The sequence below is a fragment of the Otolemur garnettii genome, unplaced genomic scaffold (genome assembly GCF_000181295.1).
Source record: "Otolemur garnettii isolate 467f Iridium unplaced genomic scaffold, OtoGar3 scaffold00028, whole genome shotgun sequence".
NCBI lineage: Eukaryota > Metazoa > Chordata > Mammalia > Primates > Galagidae > Otolemur > Otolemur garnettii.
In genome coordinates, this window is record NW_003852423.1 from 15,185,211 (window position 1) to 15,195,879 (window position 10,669).

Here is a 10,669-nt window from a genome sequence, read left to right on the forward strand (position 1 = left end):
AGCAACATTTGAGGTCCTCTGGGGACAAGTGGAGAAGGCACTATGGGCTCTACTTTTAGCCCCATATTCTGGCTCCTTTTTACACTCTCTTCTTTTTTATCTTTTTATTTTGCTACAACTTTCAATTATTCTCTCATGTTGTATTGACATATTCTTGTAAACCCTTTAAATCATTTTGGTGATGGGATGGGGAAAGGATAAATCAGTACTGTCACCTCTTGAGATTCTCCGAATCACCTTTGGTAGCAATCATCATTACCACTTTAGAATTCCTGGAGAGTTCTCTATGCCTCTCTGAGTGTACCCAACTCTATATTTTAGATGTCATATTTTTCTTTTCTGGTAGGACAGATTTGCAAGATCATTGGACACAACTGTTCTTGGATTCTTTTCATTGCTTAGTCAATATTCAATCAACAGATTAACTTCTTAAAAGAAGTCACCAAGTCATAGAGAAATACTGAAACCTGTGGCATAGAATATTGGCCATAATTTAAATTTCTTGATTTCATTTTGCATATTATACTCAGAAGAGGATGATGTAAGTATCCTATATTTACTTAAATTTGTCTTAAAGAGATATCTGATTCGTAAAGATTCAATACTTCAGATTTTTTTTCATGTAAACATTGACTTAAACACAGGATTCAGGTTTTATAGAAAAAGAATTAAAATTTTTAATTAGGTATAAAAATGATATATAATACTTACTTAGAATAAAAAATAAATAACAAATTATACATTTGTAAAATCCTAACAATTACCATGGGAATCACCAAATTTATAAAAATAATATACTTACATTAACTACTTGATATATCTTTTTAAGACTTGTGCACATTCCTTATTCACCTCTGCAATTATAATAGTTTGGTAATTACATTTTGTATAGAGTGAATTATAAGATTTTTTTCTCCAGCATTGTTGATCAAACTTTTTAAAAAATATTAATAATTTGCAGAAGATTTTTTTGCTTTACACTCATTATTAGTAATGTCATGTAGGTTCTTAGGATTGTTGCTATGTTTAGGAAAACCTCTATTAAGCTTCTTTCATTCCTGCAGTATAAGATTTCAGGGCATTTCAACTTCTCTTGTGCAGTGAAGTTTTATGAATTTTATAAATTTTAAATAGCCATGGAATTGATCACCTTTATTAGCCAGTTTGTCATCAAAGTCCTCATTGAAATTATCTTCATTACCACTAGTATTTTATGTCAAATCAGCAAATCCTCTGAATGTTTTTTGGATGTGTTCAATGATAAACTCTTCTTCATTAGCTGGATCATTAAACCATCCAAGAGTTTATTACTTTTCTTTGTAATTTGTCATTTTATCTTAATGAATTAATCTTGGTATGATTTGAACATGTTTTTCTTACAATTTGCTTGTTGACAATTATTTTTATTGATTTTGTATAGAAATTCTGTGGGAAAAAGTTACCATATGCATTTGTAATTATATGCTTTGAATTGTCAAATATATTCTTGATAGGCAAGAACTTCTGCCTTGATTGGAATCTTCTGCTTATGATTTTACATATTTGATGTTCAGGAGATTGGATTTTATGTTTCCATTGTGTTTTATCTTCAACATGCTGATGTTTCAGGTACTGGGTGCATGAACATGCTTGTGTAGTGATGCAGCCTTTTGCTGTCCACCTTCCTCTCATGATACTGAAAGAGGGAGAGCAATGGGTAGTAGTAAAATTCCTGAAATTGATTCCTCCAGCAGAACAGCTATCAGTAACTTAGCCATATTCAGAGTAGACTGCAAGTCACATAAATATATCCATTATCCCAAATTAAATATCTCCCCAACTCAACTTCTCCTTAGCCAGATCCCTAAGGCCCCAACCACTTCAGTACCCACTACAAGGGAAAGTCAAGCAGAAGAGGCAACAGTCTTTACCAATTGTGATTAAAATATCCTTTTCAAATTATATATAAACATATGACCATGCACTTTGGCAAGGAAGGTGCCCTGGAGTTTAAGCCTAATTAGCATCACAATAAATCTGTTATAGGAGGGGAGAGAAAGAGAGAGAATGTCAGTGAATAGAAATATACTTTGAAAAATAAGTTTTAAAATTTTCTCCATGTTTGAAATAACTTCAAAATAAATATGAGATAGGAGTACGGGTCAGGTGGAAAGGGCAGATTTTGTAAGTGTTTTATTTTGTGCTACTATAACAGCATACCACAGGCTGCCAATGTATTTCTCACAGTTCTAGAGGCTAAGATCAAGGCACTGGCAGCTTTGCTATCTGGTAAGAGCCAGTCTTCTCTTCCAAGATGGCACCTTGCAACCTCATAAGGTGGGAAGACATGTTGTTTCTCTAGTAGTAAAAGAGTGGAAGAACGGGGGGGAGGAAGAGAGAGAGAAAAAGATGGAGGGAGAGGGAGAGAAGAAGAAGTGGGAGGAAGAAGAGGAGGCTAAACTCACCCCTTTATAATATCTCACTTTGGAGATAACAGCATTGATGTACTCATGAGGGCAGATTATCCATAGCATAATCACTTGTTACCAGTCCTACCTCTTAATATTGTTAAAATGGCAATTAAATTTCAACATGAGGTTTGGAGGGGACATACATTCAAATCATAGCAGTAAGAAAGTATTCAACAATTCTTTACGTATACTCTAGTTCTCCTCAAGGTTGCCAGTGTGAGCCTTGACTTAGCTTTGGGCTCAAATTTAAGTATATTTTCACTTTTCATTTTTGATGATTAATTATTCCCTTAGAGATATCAGCAAATCTTTATGGACTAGCAGAATAGCAATTTTCTTGTTTAGTGTCCTTGATTTTGTACGGAAATGTTTTGCTTTGTACATTCAGGGACAGTTCCACTAATAGTTACTTCTTTGCAACCACTCCATGAGTTGTCCCCAAAGTCTTCTATGTTAACTAGCTAACAGATCTATTTTAGATAAAAAACACACAGCAAGCTCTCAAACTCAAGATGGCCGTAGCCCCATCATTGGCTCCAGGATGGTCAAACTTTGAACCGAGAGTGAAGAAGTTCAAAGGGCTATTAATTTGACTAAATTCTGTTTATCTGGCCACAATAGTCATGTTTATTCCTTTTGGTAGAAATCCAGAGAGAGAAGTTCACTGTATCACCTGTAAACTCTCATTTTTATGTGCCAGCATTCCCAAAGGAACACTAAGATCATCTGAATATGAGGAAAAGTTAGAACCAAATCTTTTTGTACAATAAAAAAATCTAGAAACTTAATTTTTTTACTTATAAAATATTACTAATTAAGTCCAGAGTCAAGTCACTTGCCACTTTGTGAAATTTAGGTGTGTAATAGTCATTGAATCTTTAATATCTTCCTGTATTTAGGTCAACTGTTGTCTTATTTATTTGAGGATGAAAGTTAGGAAATCCCTTTAAATCTCTAGTCATAAATGAGGAAACTGAAGCTTTTATTATACTAAGTCTTTTGGGATAAAAATTAAGCAGTTACTCAGTATGGTGTGTAATGCTCATCTTTCACACTCAGCAGCTCACAAAAATGGAAAAAGCAATCAACAAGTAATTCTGAAAGAAAACATTAAATATTTCCCAGACTTTAATCATACACTGGGGATGGACAGAGGATGAGAGTTGTGATTTATTTTCAATTTTTCCTTCAAATGTCAATAACAAATCATAAAACACCATACACAGACACACACACACATGCACTTCACATTCTCTACTTGTAAACCAATGCCATCTGGATCTGGTCCTCCTTTTCCATTGCAGTAATAGTGATGTACTTTTCCCCAGGCTTCCATCCAATTTCATCACCTCCTCTGATGCCTGGTTGTCTTTGTCCTTCATTTGAATTCATACCATCATTTGCATGTGTATAATTGATCCCTATAGTGGCGTTGGCTCCTTTTGTCTCTCCCTTTTCTTCTGTTGTGTAGTCTGTCCCTTGATTCTATCAAAGCTCATCTGCTAAGGACCTTGTTTACCTGATTGTACTTAGAATAGAACATCCACGGGGGCAGGGTTTATATAGGAACTTCTTTATGCCTTTCATTCAATTCTTCTGTTAACCTAAAACTGCTCTAAAATATAAAATATATTTTTAAAGTCTATTTTTGAAAATCTGGGATTGCTACAATTTTTACTTTCAACACTCAAACGTATTTTAAAGAACCCACAAGGAGAAGAGAAGTATGTTATTTTTATCAAGATATTTCCTATTTCTGTTGTTCTTCCTACATTTTTGCTGCTATGAGTTACTTCTGAATATTGTCTTACTTTGTCTGAAGAATTTTTTTTTTTAGCAATTCTTTTAGAGCAGATCTGCTGAAAACAAATTCCCGTAGTTTTTCTTCATCTGAGAATGACTTTATTTCACCTTACTTCCTATAGGATGTTTTTACTGGATATCACATTCTAGGTTGACAATTAAAATTGTTGTTCCTTTTATAGGTAATGTATTATTTTTCTCTGGCTGCTTTTAATATTTTATTTGACTTTAGTTTTCTGTACTTCGATTATGATGTGTATAGGCATGGATTCCTTTGGCTTTATCCTATTTAGAGTTCACTGAACTTCTTAAATCTGTAGTTTTATGTCTTGTAAAATTTGGGAAGTGTTCAGCTATTTCTTCAAATATTATTTCAGCCCCTCCATTTTTTCTTTTTTAATTCTAGGACTTTAATACTGTGAATGTTGAACTTTTTGTTTTTGTCCCATAGGTCTCCAAGGCTCTGCTCATTTTTCTAATTCTTTTTTTCTCTCTGTTGTTCATATTGGATAATTTTTATTTAATTATTTTCAAGTTCACTGACTCCTCTGTAATCATCATTCTGCTATTGAGCCCATTCAGTATGATTTAAACTTCATTATTGTGTTTTTCAGTTCTAAAATTTTTATTTGGACCTGATTTTATAAACTCTGTCTATTTGCTGAGACTTTCTATTTATTTCTTTTACTTTTTGAATTATTTTTCTTTTTTACTGACTTCATATTTTTCCATTCCTTTCAAGTATGTCCTGAATGCTTATTAGGGGTGGCACCTGTGGCTCAAGGAGTAGGGTGCTGGCCCCATATACCAGAGGTGGCAGTTTCAAACCCAGCCCCAGCCAAAAATTGCAAAAAAAAAAAAAAAAAGTGATTGTTAGAGCAATTTTATAATGAGTGCTTTAAATTCTTTGTCAGATAACTGCAATGTCTATATCATCTTAGACTTAGAATACTTTTTGTATGCAAGCTTATTATCCTGGTTCTTTATATACTTATCTATTGACTAATTAATTTTTAAAATAGATAATCTCAACATTATAGTAATTCTTACAAAATAAAAAGACATAACACTCTCAAACTGGTATAATCTTATAGCAAAAATGACAGTATGTCAAAGAAATATAAGCCAATCTAAACCATAAAGTTATATGCAAAAAAATCTAAACAAAATATTAACAAACTGAATGCAGCAATGTATTTAAAATATAAGATATGATGTCTAATTTCTTTTTATCTGATAGTGCAAGGTTGGCCCAGGAATACCACCTGGCTAAAATTAAAAAATAGATTAAAGCAATTCACAGTCTTCAAATTAAAGGATACAATTTTATAATTAACACAAAATAAGAATTTTATATAAAGAGGTAATTCAATTTAGCATAAATTAATGATTTAAAATTTAAGAACAGAAAATTTGTTAATGTACTAAAAGGTGTCTCTAAAAACCTACACAAATAGCATATTTATCACATTCTAGTGCATTCTTTTTAAGATTAGAAGCATTTTCACCATTCCTATTCAATTTGTTTGCCAATAAAAGAAAAGGCAAAGATATAAAAGTTATGTGGGTTGGAAAGGAAGGTTCAAAGTCTCTTTATTTGCAAATAATATGATTGTCTACATGGAGTTACATAAACACTCAAATTATAGGTAAGTTACTGATAAACTGAATTATTAAAAGTTAGCAAGTTTTCTTGGTACCAAATCAATATGTAAATGTGAATTTAATGTTTATGCAATAGCAGTTAGAAGTTAGAAAGTAAAATTTTAATGATAATATGGCACTTAAAATGGATATAAAAAATAAAAGAGGTCGGGCACAGTGGCTCACACCTGTAATCCTAGAACTCTGGTAGGCTGAGATGGGTGGATTGTTTGAGTTCACAAGTTTGAGACCAGCCTGAGCAAAAGTGAGACTCTGTCTCTACTAAAAGTAGAAAAACTGAGGCAAGAGGATTGCTTGAGCCCAAGTTGGAGATTACTGTGAGCTATGATGCCATGGCATTCTACCCAGGGCAACAGCTTGAGACTCTGTCTGGGGCGGGGGGGGGGGAATATATATATATATACATATATATATGTATATATATGTATATAAATTTCACAAAAGACATGTAAGTCTTTTATGTTCATGGAAAAATTCATAAAACTTATGTTGATGAAAAAAGAAAACATGCTCTTGAATAAGAAAATTCCAAATAATAAAGATTTATAGGTTAACACTATTTCAATTAAAAACTCCCAGTTTTTCATGGAACTTGATGTTCTGATTCTTAAAATTTATATGGGTGCAGGCTCATACTCCAAATGTATGCTCATGGACCCAGGCACCAGGCCACGCCTCTAGACCTTCTTCTGCAAACCCAGATAATAGAAACCCCTGTGGACACCAGTACCACCCTGGTCCCCATGAACCCAGGAAATGCACTTGTTCCAGGTGACTCTAGCTCCATGCCTACCACCAGTGGACCTAGACTCTGAGCCTGACCATGCATAACCAGGCTACAAGCTGGCTCTTGTGGACCCATGTGCCAGACCTAACCACCTATACCAACCTAGGCACTAGGCTATCCCCACCAAGGATTCCAGTAGCAAGCCTACCTCTGGGCTTCATCAGATGATCCATCTAGAATCTATGGACTTGTGACTAGTGGAGGGTTTTCCCTGAGAAAAACAATGTGTAAAGATTGGACCAGATGCTCACTTCTTCAAATACATGGACTTCAGTGCATTGTCACAAAGATTACAAATAATCAAGGAAAATGACATAACCAAAGAAACGAAACAAAGTACCAGTAACTAACTCTAGAGAAATGAAGGTTTATGAAGATCCTGACAAAGAATTCAAATTAATCATCTTAAAGAAGCTCATTGAGCTGCAAGAGGACACAGTAAACAATTAAACAAAATCTGGAAAACCATACAAGAACAAAATAAGGCATTCAGCAAAGACATAAGAACCAAACAGAAATTCAACTGAACTGAGAAATACAAGAAAGTTTCAATAGCAGACAATCAAACAGAAGAATCAGTGAACACAAAGACAAAAGAGGACACAAAGAGGAACAAAAAAGAAAAAAGAATGAAGAAAGCCCACAGAAATTATGTGGATACCACCAGGCCAACCAATATATACATTTTAACAGTTCCTAACAGAGAAGAGAATGGAAAGGAATAGAAAGCTTAATTTAAAAAATAATGACAAACAAATTTCCTAATCTAGAAAAAGGAATGTTCAATCCATGAAGCTTCAAGAAACCAAAATACATTAAATATAAAATGATCTTTATCAATATATGTTAGAATAAAATTGTCATAAGTTAAAGAGAAGATTTTGAAAGCAGTGAGATAAAAGCAACTCATCACATACAAGGGAACTCTAATAAGACAATCAATGAATTCCTCAGCAGAAACTTTACAGACCAGGAGTGAATGAGATGATGTATTCAAAGTGCTTAACGGAAAAAAAGATGCAAACTGAGACTATACCAAGAGATAAAGATGTTCCCAGACAAACAAAAGCTGTGGGAGTACATTACCTCTAGTCCTGTCTTACAAAATTATTTTAAAGAGAGATTTTCAAGTTAAAATGAAAGGACATTAACAAAATGAAAATATAAAACTCACTGTAAAGGTAACAATGTAGACAAAATTACAGTACACTACTGTTGTAATGATGATATATAAATCACTTTTAATCTAGATAAAAGTTAAAAGACAAAAGTATTAAAAATAACTATAGCTACAATAATTTGGTAATGGTTGTATGATATATAAAAGATATAAATTATGACATCAATAGCATAATGTGAAGGGAGAGGTGAGAAGAAGTTTAAATGTAGAGTTACAGTTTGCAGTGGAAGCTAAGTTCAAATAAACTGTTACAACTGTAAGATGTTTTACATAAGCCTCATGGCAAACACACACACATACACACATAAACCTGTAGTAGATAGACAAAAAAATAAAGAAAAAGGAATCAAGGCATACCACTATGAAAAAATTCTCAAGTTACAAAGGAAGTCAGCAAGAGAGGAAAATGGAATAAAGGAGCTAAAAAATAGAAAGCAATTAATAAAGGGCAATATGTCCTTACCTCTTGATTATTACTTTAAATGGATTAAATTATCTAATCAAAAGACATAGCATGGTTGAATGGATTTAAAAAAGACCCTACAAGAGACTCTGGCTTTAAAAACATGTATAAGCTGAAAATGAAGGAATGAAAAAAGATAATCTATGCAAATGATAGACAAAAGAGAATAGGGGTGGTTGTACTTGTTATCACACAAAATAGACTTTAAGTAAAAAACTGTCAAAGGAGACAAAGAAGATCATTACATATATAAATAGGTCAATTTACAAAGAGTAGGTAACAACTATAAATATATATTTGCCTAATGTTAAAGTGCCTAAATACATAAAGCAAATATTAATAGAACTGAAGTGATAAAAAGTAATATACAATATACTAATAGTAGAGGACTTCTCACCTAGCACTGAATAGATAGATTATCAAGACATGTAATCAGTAAGGAAATAGTAGACCTGTCCTAACAGACATAAATAGAACATTCCATATAACAGCGGTAGAATACACATTTTTTTCCAAATGTACATGGAACATTGTCTGGAATGGTTCATATTGTAGGTTATAAAACAAGTCTTAACAAATTTAAGAAGATTAAACTATATTTACTATCTTTTTTTACTGCAATGGTATAAAAGTAGAAATCAATAACAGGAAAAAAATGGGAAAAGTCACAAATATGTGGAAATTAAACAACATTGTCCTGAACAACCAATGGGTCAAAGAACTCAAAAGGAAATCAGAAAGTGTCTTGAGATAAACAAAAACAAAAGTGCAACATACTAAAACTTATGCAATAAAACTAATTCTAAGAGGGACGTTTATAGTGATAAATGAAAAAAGAAGAAAGATCTTAAATAAAGAACCTAATGTTGGCTCGGTGCCTGTGGCTCAAGCGGCTAGGGCACCAACCACATACACCTAAGGTGGCGGGTTCGAATCCAGCCAGGACCTGCCAAACAACAATAATGGCTGCACCCAAAAAATAGCCGGGCGTTGTGGCATGCGCCTGTGGTCCCAGCTACTTGGGAGGCTGTGGCAGGAGACTCGCTTGAGCCCAGGAGTTGGAGGTTGCTGTGAGCAGTGAAGCCATGGCACTCTACCTAGGGTGACAGCTTGAGGATCTGTCTTAAAAAAAAAAGAACCTAATGTTACATATTAAGAAACTAGAAAAGAAAAACAAACTAAGGCCAAAGCCAGCACAGGAAGGATATAATATAGATCAGAGCAGAAATAAATGAGATAAAGACTAAAAAAAAAAAAAAAGAATAGAAAAGATAAATAAAACTAAGAGTTGGAATTTTAAAAAGAAAATTTATAGAACTTTAGCTAGATTAAGAAAAAAAATGAAGACAAATAATATTAGAAAATGAAAGAGGAAACATTATAGCCTCTACCACAGAAGTACAAAGGATTGTAAGAGATAAATAAGAACAATTATAAGCCAACAAATTAGATAATCCAGAGAAAATGGGTAAAGTCCTAGACACATGCAATCTACCAAGACTGATTTATGAAGAAATAGAAAATCTGAACAGATCAATAATATACAATGAGACTGAATTAGTAATAATGTTATGTTCACTACTAAGAAAAGCCCGGGACCTTTTACCAAATATTTATGAAGAATAAATGCCAATCCTTAAATTCTTCCAAAAAATCAAAGTGGAGGGAATACTTCCAAACTCATCGATTGAGACTGGCATTAGTCTGATACCAAAGCCAGACAAAGAACACTTATGAGAAAAGAAAATTACAGGCTGATGTTCCTGATGACCATAGATGCAAACATCCTTAGCAAAATACAGTAGAGTGGTGGTGAGTGTAGTTTAGTGGGTAGGGTGCTGGCCACATACACTGATGCTGGTGGGTTCAAGCCTGGCCTGGGCCTACTAAACAATGACAACTGCAACCAAAAAAATAGCCAGGCATTGTGATGGGTGTCTGTAGTCCCAATTACTTGGGAGGCTGAGGCAAGAGAATCACCTAAGCCCAAGAGTTGGAGGTTGCTGTGAGCTGTGATGCTCGGCACTTTAGCAAGGGTGACATAGTGAGACTCTGTCTCAAAAAAAAAAAAAAAATACAGTAGAGCCTCCATGGTTGACTCCTCCCACATTGACCACCTCCTAATTTTCATAGGCTGGACATGCACCACATGTACGTATCAGTATAGTAGGCCTAGTTCTTTATGTTGACCAGTTACAAACTTGTTACAATCCTTTGAATGGTCAATTTACAGAAGTTCTACTATACTAGCGAATTGAATTCAATAGCACTTTAAAAGGATCATATGTATACACCATAAACAAGTGAGATTTATCCCTGTG